This window comes from Salmo salar, chromosome ssa18 (assembly GCF_905237065.1).
Source record: "Salmo salar chromosome ssa18, Ssal_v3.1, whole genome shotgun sequence".
Classification (NCBI taxonomy): Eukaryota; Metazoa; Chordata; class Actinopteri; order Salmoniformes; family Salmonidae; genus Salmo; species Salmo salar.
This window is the reverse complement of record NC_059459.1, coordinates 1,572,901-1,590,591: the sequence shown is the minus strand read 5'-3', so window position 1 is coordinate 1,590,591 and position 17,691 is coordinate 1,572,901.

The window sequence follows — 17,691 nt, the reverse complement described above, 5'->3', positions numbered from 1 at the left end:
TTATTAACTTGGAATCATCTTTTTTCAGATAGAACCTTATAGTTCTAAGTTTACAAGTTATTTTTGTTCAACTGTTACTGGGTGTGTCGTTCCAGTTCGTGTTCTGTTTTGTGACCTCAACAAAAACTGTGTGGTGCCAATGATGAAGTCCGTAAAGGACTTAGATAAGTTCATGTGACATACAGTGGGGGAAAAAAAGTATTTGATCCCCTGCTGATTTTGTACGTTTGCCCACTGACAAAGAAAGGATCAGTCTATAATTTTAATGGTACATTCATTTGAACAGTGAGAGACAGAATAACATCAAAAATATCCAGAAAAACGCATGTCAAAAATGTTATAAATTGATTGGCATTTTAATGAGGGAAATAAGTATTTGACCCCCTCTCAATCAGAAAGATTTCTGGCTCCCAGTTGTCTTTTATACAGGTAACGAGCAGAGATTAGGAGCACACTCTTAAAGGGAGTGCTCCTAACCGCAGCTTGTTACCTGTAAAAAAGACACCTGTACACAGAAGCAATCAATCAATCAGATTCCAAACTCTCCTCCATGGCCAAGACCAAAGAGCTCTCCAAGGATGTCAGGGACAAGATTGTAGACCTACACAAGGCTGGAATGGGCTACAAGACCATCGCCAAGCAGCTTGGTGAGAAGGTGACAACATTTGGTGCGATTATTCACAAATGGAAGAAACACAAAAGAACTGTCAATATCCCTTGGCCTGGGGCTCCATGCAAGATCTCACCTCGTGGAGTTGCAAAGATCATGAGAACGGTGAGGAATCATCTCAGAACAACACGCGAGGATCTTGTTAATGATCTCAAGGCAGCTGGGACCATAGTCGTCAAGAAAACAATTGGTAACACACTACGCCGTGAAGGACTGAAATCCTGCAGTGCCTGCAAGGTCCCCCTGCTCAAGAATACATATACATGCCCGTCTGAAATTTGCCAATGACCATCTGAATGACTCAGAGGACAACTGGTGAAAGTGTTGTGGTCAAATGAGACCAAAATGGAGCTCTTTGACATCAACTCAACTCGCTGTGTTTGGAGGGGGAGGAATGCTACCTATGACCCCAAGAACACCATCTCCACCGTCAAACATGGAGGTGGAAACATTATGCTTTGGGGGTGTTTTTCTGCTAAGGGGACAGGACAACTTCACCGCATCAAAGGGACGATGGACGGGGCCATGTACCGTTAAATCTTGGGTGAGAACCTCCTTCCCTCAGCCAGGGCATTGAAAATGGGTCGTGGATGGGTATTCCAGCATGACAATGACCCAAAACACACGGCCAAGGCAACAAAGGAGTGGCTCAAGAAGAAGCACATTAAGGTCCTGGAGTGGCCTAGCCAGTCTCCAGACCTTAATCCCATAGAAAATCTGTGGAAGGAGCTGAAGGTTCGAGTTGCCAAACGTCAGCCTCGAAACCTTAATGACTTGGAGAAGATCTGCAAAGAGGAGTGGGACAAAATCCCTCCTGAGATGTGTGCAAACCTGGTGGCCAACAACGAGAAACATCTGACCTCTGTGATCGCCAACAAGGGTTTTGCCACCAAGTACTAAGTCATGTTTCGCAGAGGGGTCAAATACTTATTTCCCTCATTAAAATGCAAATCATTTTATAACTTTTTTGACATACGTTTTTCTGGATTTTTTTTGTTATTCTGTCTCTCACTGTTCAAATAAACCTACTATTAAAATTATAGACTGATAATTTCTTTGTAAGTGGGCAAACGTACAAAATCAGCAGGGGATCAAATACTTTTCCCCCCACTCTATGAGAAACATTTAACTTTTATAGTACCTTCAGAAAGTATTCACACCCCTTGACCTTTCCTCATGTTGTGTTATAGCCTTAATTCAAAATTCATTAAACTGTGGTATTTGCGTCCCATCCTAGTCAACACTCCTAGGACATTATGTTATACAATACATGCATGTTTTGTTCAATCAAGTTCATATTTATATCAAAAAACAGCTTTTTACGTTAGCATGTGATGTTCAGAACTAGCATACCCACCAAAAACTTCCGGTGAATTTACTAAATTACTCATGATAAACTTTGACAAAATCCATAACAATTATTTTAAGAATTATAGATACAGAACTCCTTTATGCAATCGTGGTGTCAGATTTTAAAATAGCTTTTCGGTGAAAGCACATTTTGCAATATTCTGAGTAGATAGCCCGGCCATCATGGCTAGCTAATTTGACACCCACCAAGTTTGACCCTCACCAAACTCAGATTTACTACAAGACAAATTGGATTACCTTTGCTGTTCATCGTCAGAATGCACTCCCAGGACTTCTACTTCAACAACAAATGTTGTTTTAGTTCGATATAATCCATAGTTATATTGAAATAGCTCCGTTTTGTTCGTGCGTTGCGGTCACTATCCGAAGGGTGACGCGCGGGCGCATTTCGTGACAATTTAAAAAAAAATATTCCATTACCGTACTTCAAAGCATGTCAAACGCTGTTTAAAATACATTTTTATGCTATTTTTCTCGTAAAGTAGCGATAATATTCCAACCTAGCGACGTTGTATTCATTCAAACACTGAAAGAAAAACATGGAGTCGTCTCGTGCACGTGCACTCCATTGTCATTGTTCTCAGCAGGACCACTCACAAAAACTCCTGCTGTTTTTTGCCCAGAGACTGGAGAGCTCTCATTCCACTTTCTGGCGCCTTCTGAGAGCCAATGAAAGCTTTAGAAAATGTCACGTTACAGCAGAGATGCTGTATTTTTGATAGAGATGCCCTAGAAGGAGAACAAATTGTCAGACAGGGCACTCCCTGTATAGAATCTTCTCAGGTTTTGGCCTGCCATATGAGTTCTGTTATACTCACAGACACCATTCAAACAGTTTTAGAAACTTTAGAGTGTTTTCTATCCAAATCTACTAATTATATGCATATTCTAGTTTCTGGGCATGAGTAGTAACCAGATTAAATCGGGTACGTTTTTTATCCGGCCGTGAAAATACTGCCCCCTGTCCCAAACAGGTTAAAATCTGCTTGAAAATCTATGGCAAGTCTTGAAAATAGCTGTCTAGCAATGATCGACAACCAACTTGACAGAGCTTGAAGAATGTTTAAAAGAATAATGGGCAAATATTGTACAATCCAGGTGTGCCAATCCCTTAGAGACTTACCCAGAAAGACTCAAAGGTAATTCTAACGTGTTGACTCAGGGGGTTGAATACTTATCTAATAAAGATATATTTGTGTTTTTTTGCCATCAATTTTCACTTTGACATTACTGAGTTTTTTGTGTAGATCGTTGACAAAAAAAATGACAATTAAATCCATTTTAATCTCACTTTGTAACATCAAAAGGTCAAGGGGTATGAATTGTTTCTGAAGGCACGGTATATGAATGTAACAACTTTGTTGTCTTCCAGATACAATGTAATGGGCAGCTGATCCAAAAGGGTGGGCTTATTTCAGGTGAAGTGAGGGCTGCCCTAGGAACCACCTGCCTTGGGGTGAATGTGGAAGCAATGAGCAAAGGCATATCGGACCAATTTGGGAAGCCTACATAGGTGCAATGCTGCATTGAGCTCACATTGTGCCAATATGGGCATGTTTGCTGGGGGAAAATAATTGTATTTTGCTTATTTTAGGCAAAGTGAGGGCTGCCCTCAACAGATATGGGCTGCCAATGTGGAGCTGATGAGCAAAGGCGCATCTGCCCAATGTGGGAAGCCTATATGGGGCCAAAATTTTAACTCTGCATTGAGCTCACATCGTGCCAATGAGGACATGTTTGCTGGAAAGAGCTCCAGGCTGTTTAGAGTTGGGGTGCCAGTGAGGCTGAACACAATACTCATACATCACCAAACGGAGATGTCATCAGTGTTCACCGCTCAGAAACCCCATCTCTTGGAAGCGGGGTGCCAAAGCAAGACCTCACCTTGTTCCAGTTCTGAATGGGCTGGGGAAATGGGGGGTAGGAAGTGGGCAGTAGAGTTAAAGGCCTTGGCGGCTGTGTGAGTCCACACATCTTGACGGATGATGTCTCTGCACAGACGGATGGATCCTAAAGCTGCCCTTAGGCGCTTCTGTGACATTTGATGCAGGTGTGTGGGCCCAGAGGTGGAAAACTTCAGTTGATTCTGCAAAGAAAGACAGTTCTAAAATCACACACCTACAGAGGCAGAGGGAGAGCCCAAAGCCTTTTCCTCATAATTTCAAACCAAACTTGTAGCTGTTGATAGTATTGCTACAAGCCAAACATTTTTACATTCCCAAGGAGTCTATATGAAATAGCATATAGTTTATTTTAACTCTTTTAATCTGCCAAAGAGGCGGTTGTTGTGAAGCATAAGTTTATGCAAAGCCACTTTGCGTCTCCACCTGAATATAACCCTGTGTGTAAAGGAAGCTTTTGTGTTTTCCTGTGTGTGTTTTACATGTCCCGCAACTTTACTTCTCCATCTGAATATAACCATGTGTGTAAAGGAGGCTTTTGTGTTTCCATTTGTATGTCCTACGTGTTCCAACTCTCCAGTGTATGTGAAGAAACTCACTCCAGAAAAACAGCCACCGCTCTTAATGCAAGGGCAGGTTTGGATTTTTTTCCCCCTCTTTCCAAATCTAGTTGCAGCATAGCTTGTAATTAAGTCCTTGCCATCATCTTGATAAACATACAAAAACAGTGCACACAAGACAACGGACAACAAATATGTGTTGCAATTTACTATGACAGCGGAACAATACAACTTCACTCCCATCTCGGACAAACTCCCCGCCCTTCCCTTGTTAGGAGTACCAGACAAGGCCTACAAGCGAGTGCCAGGTACCTTCAGTACCTGCCTCCTTAGGTGATGGACCACACATCTCTTTTCCACTCGCCCTCTTCTCTTATTGTAAACTGAACTCCAAAAAGGAGGATAGCTGAATAATCTTTGCTCTCACTTTGCCCTTTTCTCTGTAGTCATATAACAGTTCAGTTACACTCATGAGACATTGTTTGGGCAGACAGACAAATAGCTTTGGAATTAAAACAGTTTCTGCTTAATGCCCCAGGGTTTTATTCAATAAATATTTGGTGTGTCCAATAATTATTCAGGGTTGTATTGACATTTTCACTTATTGTGAAATTAATAACTCGAAAAGTTGCATAGCAGTTTTGCACATGTAACATGCTGCATAGAAGCCCCGTATCTTGGAATAATTGCATGAAACTACAAAGGACCAATAGTTATTTATTTGAAACCCGTTATCATGTACAGCTAGAATCAATGGTTATAAGATAGCAGCATGGACTAAGTGTAAGGGGTGCGTAACTGGTGGCAGGGAAGTCAAACGCAGGAGAGCAGAACTTGGTGAATAGCCGGAGCAGTTTAATATATAAAACTAACGGCATACAAAACAACAAACACATGGGTACAAAACCCGTACCGCACCAGTAACACATAGCATGAGTACTTACAAAATAAACAATTCCCGACAAGGACATGGGGGAAACAGAGGGAAAATATACAACATGTAATTAGGGAATTGAAACCAGGTGTGTGTGAAAACAAGACAAAACAAATGGAACATGAAAATGGATCGGCGATGGCTAGAAGACCAGTGACGTCGACCGCCGAACACCGCCCGAACAAGGAGAGGAACCGACTTCGGCAGAAGTTGTGACACTAAGGGCAACTTCATGTACAATCTTGCCTAAATATGCACATATTGAAAACATAAGCCTGCAATTTCCTCTGTTGTGGTATCATAATCATTAAGAGGTGACTGGTGCATCCTCACTCGTATATAAATGTAAGAAAATCAAATGTTATTAGTCACATACAGTGCAGTAGTATCTAACAATTCACGAACAATACACACAAGTCTAAAAGTAAAATAATGGCATTAAGAAATATCTAAATATTAGGATCAGCAATGTCAGAGTGGCATTGACCAAAATACAGTAGAATAGAATACAGTATATACATATGAAATTAGTAAAGCAATATGTAAACATTATTAAAGTGACTAGTGTTACATTATTAAAGTGACCAGTGATTCTATGTCTATGTATATGGGGCAGCAGGTTTGAGTAACCGGGTGGTAGCCGGCTAGTCTAATGGCCTTGACTTAGAACCTGTTTTTTAGTCTCTCTGTCCCAGCTTTGATGCACCTGTACTGACCTGCCAGGATGCTCTCAATCGTGCATTTGTAAACGTTTGCTGGCTTAGGGGCCAAGGAAAAAACCTTCAGCCTCCTGAGGTTGAAGAGGTGCTGTTGCAGCTTCTTCACCACACTGTCTGTGTGGGTGGACCATTTCAGATTTTCAGTGATGTGTACACCAAGGAACTTGAAGCTTTCTACCTTCTCCACTGCGGTCCCATCGATGTGGACAGAGACGTGCTCCCTCTGCTGATCAGCTACTTTGTTATATTGATGTTGAGGGAGATGTTATTTTCCTGGCACCACTCCGCCAGGGCCCTCACCTCCTCCCTGTAGGCTGTCTTGTCATTGTTGGTAATCAGGCCTACTACTTTTGTGTCATCTGCAAACTTGATGTTGGAGGCGTGCATGGCCACGCAGTCATGGGTGAACAGGTAGTACAGGAGAGGGCTGAGCACACACTCTTGTGGGGCTATTTACAGTCTGTTTCAACTTGTCAATTTTAAATTGTTTTCTAACAGTTTGAATTGAGGTGTGTTCCGCCTCCTCATTAATTCGCGTAGAACTAGGCCATTTCACTTTTGTGGACATTTAATTTTTTAGGCATTACTGACCTGGACAAACTTCCCCAAGCACCAATTGTTTCTGCAAATCAAGTCTGCAGAAATGTGCGCATCTCCAGTTAAAACAGGACCTGCACACACGTGTTCACATTTTCCGTCTGGTGCCCGCATCGCATTCATTGTAGTTTTCATTACTACATGATAATAACTTTGTAAATGTGTGCGTTTATATCAACTGCCTTATTACGTTAACCTGTTAGGGCTAGGGGGCAGTATTGACACGGCTGGATAAAAAACGTACCCGATTTAATCTGGTTACTACTCCTGCCCAGTAACTAGAATATGCATATAATTATTGGCTTTGGATAGAAAACACTCCAAAGTTTCTAAAACTGTTTGAATGGTGTCTGTGAGTATAACAGAACTCAAATGGCAGGTCAAAAGCTGAGAAGATTCTGCACAGGAAGTACCCTCTCTGACCATTTCTTGGCCTTCTTTGCCATCTCGATCCATTACAAAGGATCTCTGCTGTTACGTGACACTTCCTACGGCTCCAATGGGCTCTCAGAAGGCGGCAAAAAGCTGAATCGTGGCTTTGCAGGCTCTGGCTGAAAAAAAGTAGCGCGTTTGGGTAGTGGCTGGTTACAGTACTGTGAGACTCAGGCGCGTGCCCGCGTCGACCGAATGCTTTGTTTTCTTTCCTCTGTTTACCTAAACGGAGATTCCCGGTCGGAATATTATCGCTTTTTTACGAGAAAAATGGCATAAAAATGGATTTTAAACAGCGGTTGACATGCTTCGAAGTACGGTAATGGAATATTTAGAATTTTTTAGTCACGAATTGCGCCATGCTCGCGACCCTGATTTACCATTTCGGATAGTGTCTGGAACGCACGAACAAAACGCCGCTATTTGGATATAACGATGGATTATTTTGGACCAAACCAACATTTGTTATTGAAGTAGCAGTCCTGGGAGTGCATTCTGACGAAGACAACAAAGGTAATCAAACTTTTGTAATAGTAAATCTGACTTTGGTCAGGGCTAAACTTGGTGGGTGTCTAAATGGCTAGCCGTGATGGCTGGGCTATCTACTGAGAATATTGCAAAATGTGCTTTCACCGAAAAGCTATTTTAAAATCGGACACCTCGATTGCACAAAGGAGTTCTGTATCTATAATTCTTAAAATAATTGTTATGTTTTTTGTGAACGTTTATCGTGAGTAATTTAGTGAATTGTTAGTAAATTCCCCGGAAGTTTGCGGGGGTATGCTAGTTCTGAACGTCACATGCTAATGTAAAAAGCTGGTTTTTGATATAAATATGAACTTGATTGAACAAAACATGCATGTATTGTGTAACATAATGTCCTAGGTGTGTCATCTGATGAAGATCATCAAAGGTTAGTGCTGCATTTAGCTGTCTCCTGGGTTTTTGTGACATTATATGCTAGCTTGAAAAATGGGTGTCTGATTATTTCTGGCTGGGTACTCTGCTGACATAATCTAATGTTTTGCTTTCGTTGTAAAGCCTTTTTGAAATTGGACAGTGTGGTTAGATTAACGAGAGTCTTGTCTTTAAAATGATGTAAAATAGTGATATGTTTGAGAAATTGAAGTAATAGCATTTCTAAGGTATTTGAAAATCGCGCCACGGGATTCAACTGGCTGTTGCGTAGGTGGGACGAATTCGTCCCGCCTAGCCCAGAGAGGTTAACCTCTTGACGGTCGCCTAGGATAGGGGGCGCTACAGCGATTTTTGAAAAGAATGTGTGCCCATTTTAAACGGCCTCCTATTCAAACTCAGAAGCTAGGATATGCATATAATTAATACTTGTGGATAGAAAACACCATAAAGTTTCTAAAACTGTTTGAATGGTGTCTGTGAGTATAACAGAACTCATATGGCAGTCAAAACCCCGAGACCGATCGTAACAGGATGTGGAATTCTGAATTGCGGACTCAACTTCAGCACCTTGCCTATAAATCACACCGTGAGCAATGGTTCATTGAGCACTTCCTATTGCTTCCACTAGATGTCCCCAGTCTTTACAAAGTGATTTGAGCCTTCTACTGTGAAAACTGAATGAATGAGACGCAGTGGAACGTGGTCACACGGAGAGGGCCATCACCATTATGACGCCGTCGCCCCTGGCTACCCTCCCCTTTCGAAACGTTTTGAAACACAATGCAATCGTCCCCCTTGAATCTTATTGGAGCTCTGGTTGAAAAAGGCCCTAAAGCTTTATGTTATACAACGTTTGACATGTTTGAACGAACCTAAAAAAAATTTAAATCCATTTTGTTGAGAGAGAAGTCCCGCAGCCGACGGAAGTTTTGGAGCAGCCTTCAGAACGAACTAACAAGAACAAGCTATTGGGACGTAAAGGATTAACTTTTTAGAACGAAAATACATTTGTTGTGGACCTGGGATTCCTGGAAGTGCTTTCTGATAAAGATAATCAAAGGTAAGGGATTATTGACAAGAGTAGATTTGATATGCGATTGTTCCAAGATGGCGCTGACCTGTAACGGTAGCCTATTTTTCTGAGTATCGCATCCCCTTTTATCGCAAAGTGTGATTACCCAGTAAAGTTATTTTTAAATCTGGCATTACAGGTGCTTTCAAGAGATATTCATCTATAAATCTTAGAATGACAATATTACATTTTAAAAATGTTTTCGAATAGTAATTTAGTAAATTGTAGCGCTCTTTCACCGGATGCATTTGAGGGAAAATAGTTAGTCAACGTCACGCGCCGATGTAAAATGCTGTTTTTATATATAAATATGAACTTTATCGAACAAAAGAATGCATGTATTGTGTAACATGATGTCCTAGGTGTGTCATCTGATGAAGACTGTCAAAGGTTAGTGCTGCATTTAGCTGTTTTTTGGTTATTTGTGATGCATGTGGTTGGTCGGAAAATGGCTATGTGGCTACTTTTACGATATACTCCTCTAACATAATCTAATGTTTTGATTTTGCTGTAAAGCCTTTTTGAAATCGGACAACGTGGTTCGATTCAGGAGAGGTGTATCTATAAAACGATATAACATAGTCCTATATTTAAAAAAAAAAGATAACATTTTGTTATGCTAATGGCGATAGGATTTTTCGCTGGATGACGGAGCCCGACCAGGGGTTAAAATAGTTTCTGTATGCTGTGTTATGTCCTTTCTACGGTAGCTCACTGTATGTATGGAGTATAATATAATTGTGTGTATTCCTTATAACCGTGGACACGCAAGATAACGTTACTAATTTCATATAACCTTTACGGTGTTATATTCAGTCGTGCTTATGTAGCTAGCTACATTCTCCTATTAGCTCAGTAAAACAATGCTAATTGTGTCAGAGAAGTATTAGCGTGTGTTATATTTTGAAGCTACTCTGGCCTTATGACAATGGTTTGTTTTCATTTGGCCTATTTAGCAAAGCACTGTTTTGCCCTGCCCTGCCCTTGTGGAGCTCAACAGATACTGTTTCTCGCTGTTATAACTCATATTTGTGATTTTGTCAATGCAATACATTGTTTTTACAGCAGTGTTATTATGTTACTTCTTTGTAATATTGTTTTATTGCTATATCCTGATATTGTATTCAAATTACTAATAATTCCTCTTTATTCTGTACTTTCAGAAACCACACAAACAAAAAGTATTTGCCAATATCATAACTGGAACTGGAGCTGAAGATTGAGGACAGCTTTGATATGCTAGCATACGCTCCTTAACATTTTTACTGGATGAAAACGCAGCAAGAAAACACATAGGCCAATAGGTAATAGTCATCTATTTTATTGAAGTATTGGTGATGGTTGAACAACAAGAAAAAATACTTGTTTTACTCGAGGAATAAAAACAGAATATGCATAACCCATATTTCATACTTATGTAGTGATTGAACAACAAATGCAATTCTACCCCCCACCTCTAAAGGCATAATATCATGGCAGGTCACCAGTCAAGTCACGTGTCAGGTCAGTCAGTCAGTAATTGCTGCAAATGTGCTCAATAGTGCTTGAGCATATGATACTCCCCAAAGCATGGTGAAACACATAGAGCTGTGTCACAAGCTAAACACATGTACTTTGTCAACCTCTTCTGCTTCCTTCTCCTGGTGCCAGACAGGCAGACTTTGCAGTGCCTCCGTGTGCGACTACCTTGAGCAGCAGTTTGAGGGACTTCGCAGGGAAAATGCCATGCAGTGAGGCGTAGGGGATTGTCTGCAGCAGGACAGCCCCCAGTGGATGGGCGCTGAGGGGTTGGAGAGCAGATGCTGGAAGAGTGTGGGACTGCTGTATCAATTGTCCACATACAAAGTGTGTCCCTTGCCGAGATGAGGAGCCAGCATGGTCATCACCATGGACCCGGACACCCCAAGCCCCTGATAATGTTGGATGTCAGTGGTGGACCCTGTGTAGACTAAAATGTCCTGGACAAATCCTGTCTTCAGGTCACACATGACAAAGAACTTGACCCCAAACCTGTGCCTTTTGGAGGGAATATATTGACGGAATGTCAGCCTACCCCTCCATAACATCAGGGACTCATCAATGCATAGGTCCTTGTATGGCACAAAGACCCGACCAAATGCTGATGTCAGGCTGATAAGAACATTTCATATTTTTTGTAACAGGTCATTTAGGATGGCAGTAGCATTGATGACGAAATGCACGCATCGCAGCATAACTAAGAAGCAGTCTTGGAAAAAGAGGGTGGCAAAGAAGGGAGTTGCAAACATAGGATCTGTGCTCCAGTATTCTCTCAGGGAGTTCTTCTTTACTATTCCCATGAGAAGGACAGTGGTCACCCATTTAGCAAGTTCCCTCTCACTCTTGGCTCTCTCTTATCCTGTAGCTCCAAGGCCTATCGATTGGTCTCCACTACTATGTCTCCCACCAGCTCCTCTGTCAGAAACAGCTTGAAGCACTCTGACTCAGAGGGAAATAGTAAGGGGCTTTTCTCTCCAGACTGGGACGCATCAAAGCAAACAGCAGGGCCAGGAGGGGTGAACTGGCTGGCGGCCTTCCAGCTACCACAGAACTCAAGTATTGCATCCACTGTCGGTCTGCCTCCATCACCAGCAGCATCTTCAAAGAGACCTGGGACTTCGTCAATGGACAAGGGGTCCTCAGATTCAGGGTTCTCAATGGCTACAAGGTTGGGGGGCAGCTCCTCTGTCACTGTCACTGTCAGAATCCGATTCCTGACTTTAATACTCAGACTCATGCATTTGTGAGTTGTCTCCTTTTGGAAGACATTGCTAATGCTACAGCTTAGCTCACTAGCTATATACATGAACAACAACACTGAATGCCACTTGTATTAATAAATCACTATCAGAAAATGTTTTGTGTGGTAATTATTTATTTATTTACTCTTTTATTCACATGTTTTCATGTACTGGTGACAAATCATGCTTTCCGATTATTGCATAGATTGTAATGGACACATTATGTGTGTAAAATACTTTTTTGAAGGTTGTGCTGATTATGATGAGCTAAGCTAATTCCAGCTATGTGTAGAGCCATGTTTGTTGATTTATAATTAATTCTGGGTTTGTCGAACCAAGGATGTTATAACAAAATGAGGTGAGGGAGGCAGTATTTGCACGGCCAGATAAAAAATGTACCCGATTTAATCTGGTTACTACTCCTGCCCAGAAACTACAATATGCATATAATTAGTAGATTTGGATAGAAAACACTCTAAAGTTTCTAAAACTGTTTGAATGGTGTCTGTGAGTATAACAGAACTCATGTGGCAGGCCAAAACCTGAGAAGATTCCATACAGGGAGTGCCCTCTCTGACCATTTCTTGTGCTTCTGTGGCATCTCTGTCGAAAATACAGGATCTCTGCTGTAACGTGGCAATTTCTAAGGCTCCCATAGGCTCTCTGAAGGCGCCAGAACGTGGAATGAGATCTCTGCTGTCTCTGGGCTAGGTACAGGAGCGCTGTTTGTGAGTGGTCAGGCTGGTTGCTCAGAGACAGGAGATGCGCAGAGAAGTGGCCATGTTTTTCTTTCAGCCTTTGAACAAAAACAACATCGCCCGGTTGGAATATTATCGCTATTTTACGAGACAAATATTATAAAAATTGATTTTAAACAGCGTTTGTCATGCTTCGAAGTACGGTAATGGAATATTTTGACATTTTCTGTCACGACATGCAACCGCGCGTCACCGTTCGGATAGGGACCTGAACGCACGGACAAAACAGAGGATATTTGAACATAACTATGGATTATTTTGAACCAAAACAACATTTGTGGTTGAAGTAGAAGTACTGGGAGTGCATTCTGACGAAGAACAGCAAAGGTAATCCAATTTTTCTTATAGTAATTCTGAGTTTAGTGAATGCCAAACTTGGTGGGTGTCAAATTAGCTAGCCTGTGATGGCGAGCTATCTACTCAGGATATTGCAAAATGTGCTTTTGCCGAAAAGCTATTTTAAAATCGGACTCCGCGATTGCATAAAGGAGTTCTGTATCTATAATTCTTTAAATAATTGTTATGTATTTTGTAAACGATTATCAAGAGTAATTTAGTAAATTCACCGGAAGTTTTCGGTGTGTTTGCTAGTTCTGAACGTCACATGCTAATGTAAAAAGCTGTTTTTTGATATAAATATGAACTTGATTGAACAAAACATGCATGTATTGTATAACATAATGTCCTAGGAGTGTCATCTGATGAAGATCATCAAAGGTTAGTGCTGCATTTAGCTGTGGTTTGGGTTTTTGTGTCATATATGCTAGCTTGAAAAATGGCTGTGTGATTATTTCTGACTGGGTACTCTCCTAACATAATCTAATGTTTTGCTTTCGCTGTAAAGCCTTTTTGAAATCAGACAATGTGGTTAGATTAACGAGAGTCTTGTCTTTAAAATTGTGTAAAATTGTCATCTGTTTGAGAAATTGAAGTTATAGCATTTTTAAGGTTTTTGTATTTCGCGCCACTCGATTCCACTGGCTGTTGACTGGGTGGGACGATTTCGTCCCACATACCCGAGAGAGGTTAATAGTCATAGACGGAACAACATGCCATATACACTTCCAGATGAACTCAGTCACCATGTCTGTGTGTACATCAATGTTATTCTCAAAGGCTACCTGGAACATATCCCAGTCCGCATGATCAAAATAATCTTGAATCATGAATTCCGATTGGCCAGACCAGCGTTGAATAGACCTTACCACAGGTACTTCCTTTGTAAGTTTCTGCCTCTAGGAAGATTTGCCGAATGGAGGGCGGGCCTTGTTGGCATCCCGGAAGGGGGAGTAGCATGTGGTCAAGTGTTTTTCCAGCGCGAGTACTACAGTCAATGTGTTGATAGAACTTCGGTAACGTTTTCCTCAAATTTGCTTTGTTAAAATCCCCAGCGACAATAAATGCAACCTCAGGATATGTGGGTTCCAGTTTGCACAAAGTCCAGTGTTGTTTCTTGAGGGCTGTCGTGGTATCGGTTTCAGGGGGAATAGACACGGCTGTGACTATAACCGAAGAGAATTCTCCTGGGAGGTAAGACGGTCGGCATTTGATGATGAGGTATTCTAGGTCGGGCGAACAAAAGGACTTGAGTTTCTGTACGTTATCACAATCACACCATGAGTAGTTAACCTGTTGGGGATAGGGGGCAGTATTTGCACGGCCGGATAAAAAACGTACCCGATTTAATCTGGTTACTACTCCTGCCCAGTAACTAGAATATGCATATAATTAGTAGAGTTGGATAGAAAACACCCTAAAGATTCTAAAACTGTTTGAATGGTGTCTGTCAGTATAACATAACTCATTTGGCAGGCCAAAACCTGAGAAGATTCCAAACAGGAAGCGCTCTCTCTGACCATTTCATGGCCTTCTTGATCATCTCTAACCAAAACAGGGGATCTCTGGCATAACGTTACATTTTCTAACGCTCCCATAGGCTCTCAGAACGCGCCAGAAAGATCAATGGTGGCTTTGCAGGCCCTAGCTGAAAAACATTAGCGCATTTTGATAATGGTCGATCTGAGGACAATGAGACTGGAGGCACGTGCACGAGCCGACACCATGTTTACTTTCTCTCTCTTTGAACGAAAACAACGACTCCCGGTCGGAATATTATCGCATTTTTTACGAGAAAAATTGATTTTAAACAGCGGTTGACATGCTTCGAAGTACGGTAATGGAATATTTAGATTTTTTTTTTCACGAAACGCGTCGGGCGCGTCACCCTTCTTTACCCTTCGGATAGTGTCTTGAACGCACAAACAAAACGGCGCTATTTGGATATAACTATGGATTATTTGGGACCAAACCAACATTTGTTATTGAAGTAGACGCGCGTTATTCAAATACCTTAGAAATGCTATTACTTCAATTTCTCAAACATATGACTATTTTACAGCATTTTAAAGACAAGACTCTCGTTAATCTAACCACACTGTCCGATTTCAAAAAGGCTTTACAACGAAAGCAAAACATTAGATTATGTCAGCAGAGTACCCAGCCAGAAATAATCAGACACCCATTTTTCAAGCTAGCATATAATGTCACATAAACCCAAACCACAGCTAAATGCAGCACTAACCTTTGATGATCTTCATCAGATGACAATCTTAGGACATTATGTTATACAATACATGCATGTCTGTTCAATCAAGTTCATATTTATATCAAAAACCAGCTTTTTACATTAGCAGGTGACTAGCATGTGACTAGCATTCCCACCGAACACTTCCGGTGAATTTACTAAATTACTCACGATAAACGTTCACAAAAAACATAACAATTATTTTAAGAATTCTAGATACAGAACTCCTCTATGCACTCGATATGTCCGATTTTAAAATAGCTTTTCGGTGAAAGCACATTTTGCAATATTCTAAGTAGATAGCCCGGCATCACAGGGCTAGCTATTTAGACACCCAGCAAGTTTAGCATTCACCAAAGTCAGATTTACTATAAGAAAAATGGTCGCCAGGTGTACGGTGTTTCCTCCGACACATTGGTGTGGCTGGCTTCGTGGTTAAGCGGTCATTATGTCAAGACGCAGGGCGGCTTGGTTGGGTCGTGTTTCGGAAGGACGTACGACATGTTTTCATTTTCAAAAAATACATGTTTTCATAAAAAAAATATATTTTGATGAGTAAATTTGTTTCGTTTTGTCCTTCTACCAGATTATATAGTCCGGTCAAAAGCCAGTCGTTAGTTCTTAGATTCTGAAGTTGCTATTCAAGCAGGCTGGTCTTCTGCTCTATTGGGATGGATGCTAGCTAAGCGGACTGGTTGAACATTCTAAGCTAAAAAGATTGTTATGCGACTGGATACTTCTCCTTTGCTAGCTAGCCAACTAAAGCTAACACACAAGCACAACAAGCAACTGAAATGACAGCAAACTATGTGCATTTTCATTGGTTTTACCTTTGTCTCATTGCAATGTCATTGGCTATATTCATTATAATGATCCTAATAAATTAATTCGCCTGGCTCAGAGAAGCTGTCAGTCTTGTTCGGACACGGTGGAGATCAAACAAAACAAAAAAAACAACATTGTTGCACAGGTCGGAGAGTCAGGTTTAATATGGGCAGGAATAGTCATAATAAACATTCATAAAAAATACAAGTGTTATACATCGGCTTAAAGATGAACTTCTTGTTCATCCAGCCGCTTTGTCAGATTTCAAAAAGGCTTTACGGCAAAAGCATACCATTCGATTATCTGAGGAAAGCTCCCCGCTTACAAAAGCATACAAACATTTTACAACCAAGTAAAGGAATTACAAAAGTCAGAAATAGCGATAAAATGAATCACTTACCGTTGATGATCTTCATATGTTTGCAGTCACAAGAGTCCGTGTTACACAATAAATGTTTGTTTTGTTCGATAAAGTCCCTCTTTATGTCCCAAAAACTCTGTTTTGTTGGCGCATTTTGTTCAGTAATCCACTGGCTCAAAGACGGTCACGACATGCTGACAAATACATCCTAATAGTACCGGTAAAGTTCGTCAAAACATGTCAAATGATGTTTATAATTAATCCTCAGGTTGTCTATTGTCTAAATAATGGATAATATTTCAACCGGACAATAGCGTCTTCAATAGAAAGGAAAAACAACGAACGCCGAGCAATCAGTCACACGCACAAACAGCTCTGGTTCATTCTAGAGTCCACTGAAAGAATGGTCTCATTCTTCCTCACTTTTCAGAATACAAGCCTGAAACAATGTCTAAAGACTGTTGACATCTAGTGGAAGCCATAGGAACTGCAATCTAGGTCCTAACCCAACAGATACTGTAGAAAAGTACCCACATCAAAAATATCCCACTACTTGGATGGATTTTTGCCTGCCATATCAGTTCTGTTATACTCACAGACATTATTTTAACAGTTTTGGAAGCTTTAGAGTGTTTTCTATCCAATACTACCATGCATATGCATATTCTAGCTTCTGGGCCTGAGTAACAGGAAGATTACATTGGGCATCATCCAAAATTCAAAATACTGCCCCCTACCCAAGAGAGGTTAAACAAATCCCTACTGTTGCAAACCAAATGCTAGAAGCATGGGGAAATAATGTGTAGAGATTAAGTTTATGTTTATGAATTAAGTTTATGAATTGCCTGGCTGGATTGAGACAGTGCATGTGCATTGATAATTAAAATGGAACTGTTAACAGGCATTACCCAGGGACTGTCGTGAATAACTCCCTGCTATCAATCAATTAGCATCCAGGATCGAAACAACCCATTTTATAAATGACAATAACAGCATTCTCTTTTGGATTCATCCTCTACTTGGGAGCTACTATAATAGTCTCCAGATCATAGATGTTACTGATGTTATAGTCTGGTATGTTCCTGTTGAGGCAAAAACAACCAATTACTCATGAGAGTGGAGATTGCTGCTAGTCAAACTCGAGGAGACTATGGTACTGTAGCCAGTGCAGAAATGTTCCATCATTAAAAATGGATTAGCAGAGCAGTAGTAATTCAACTTTTTTATGAT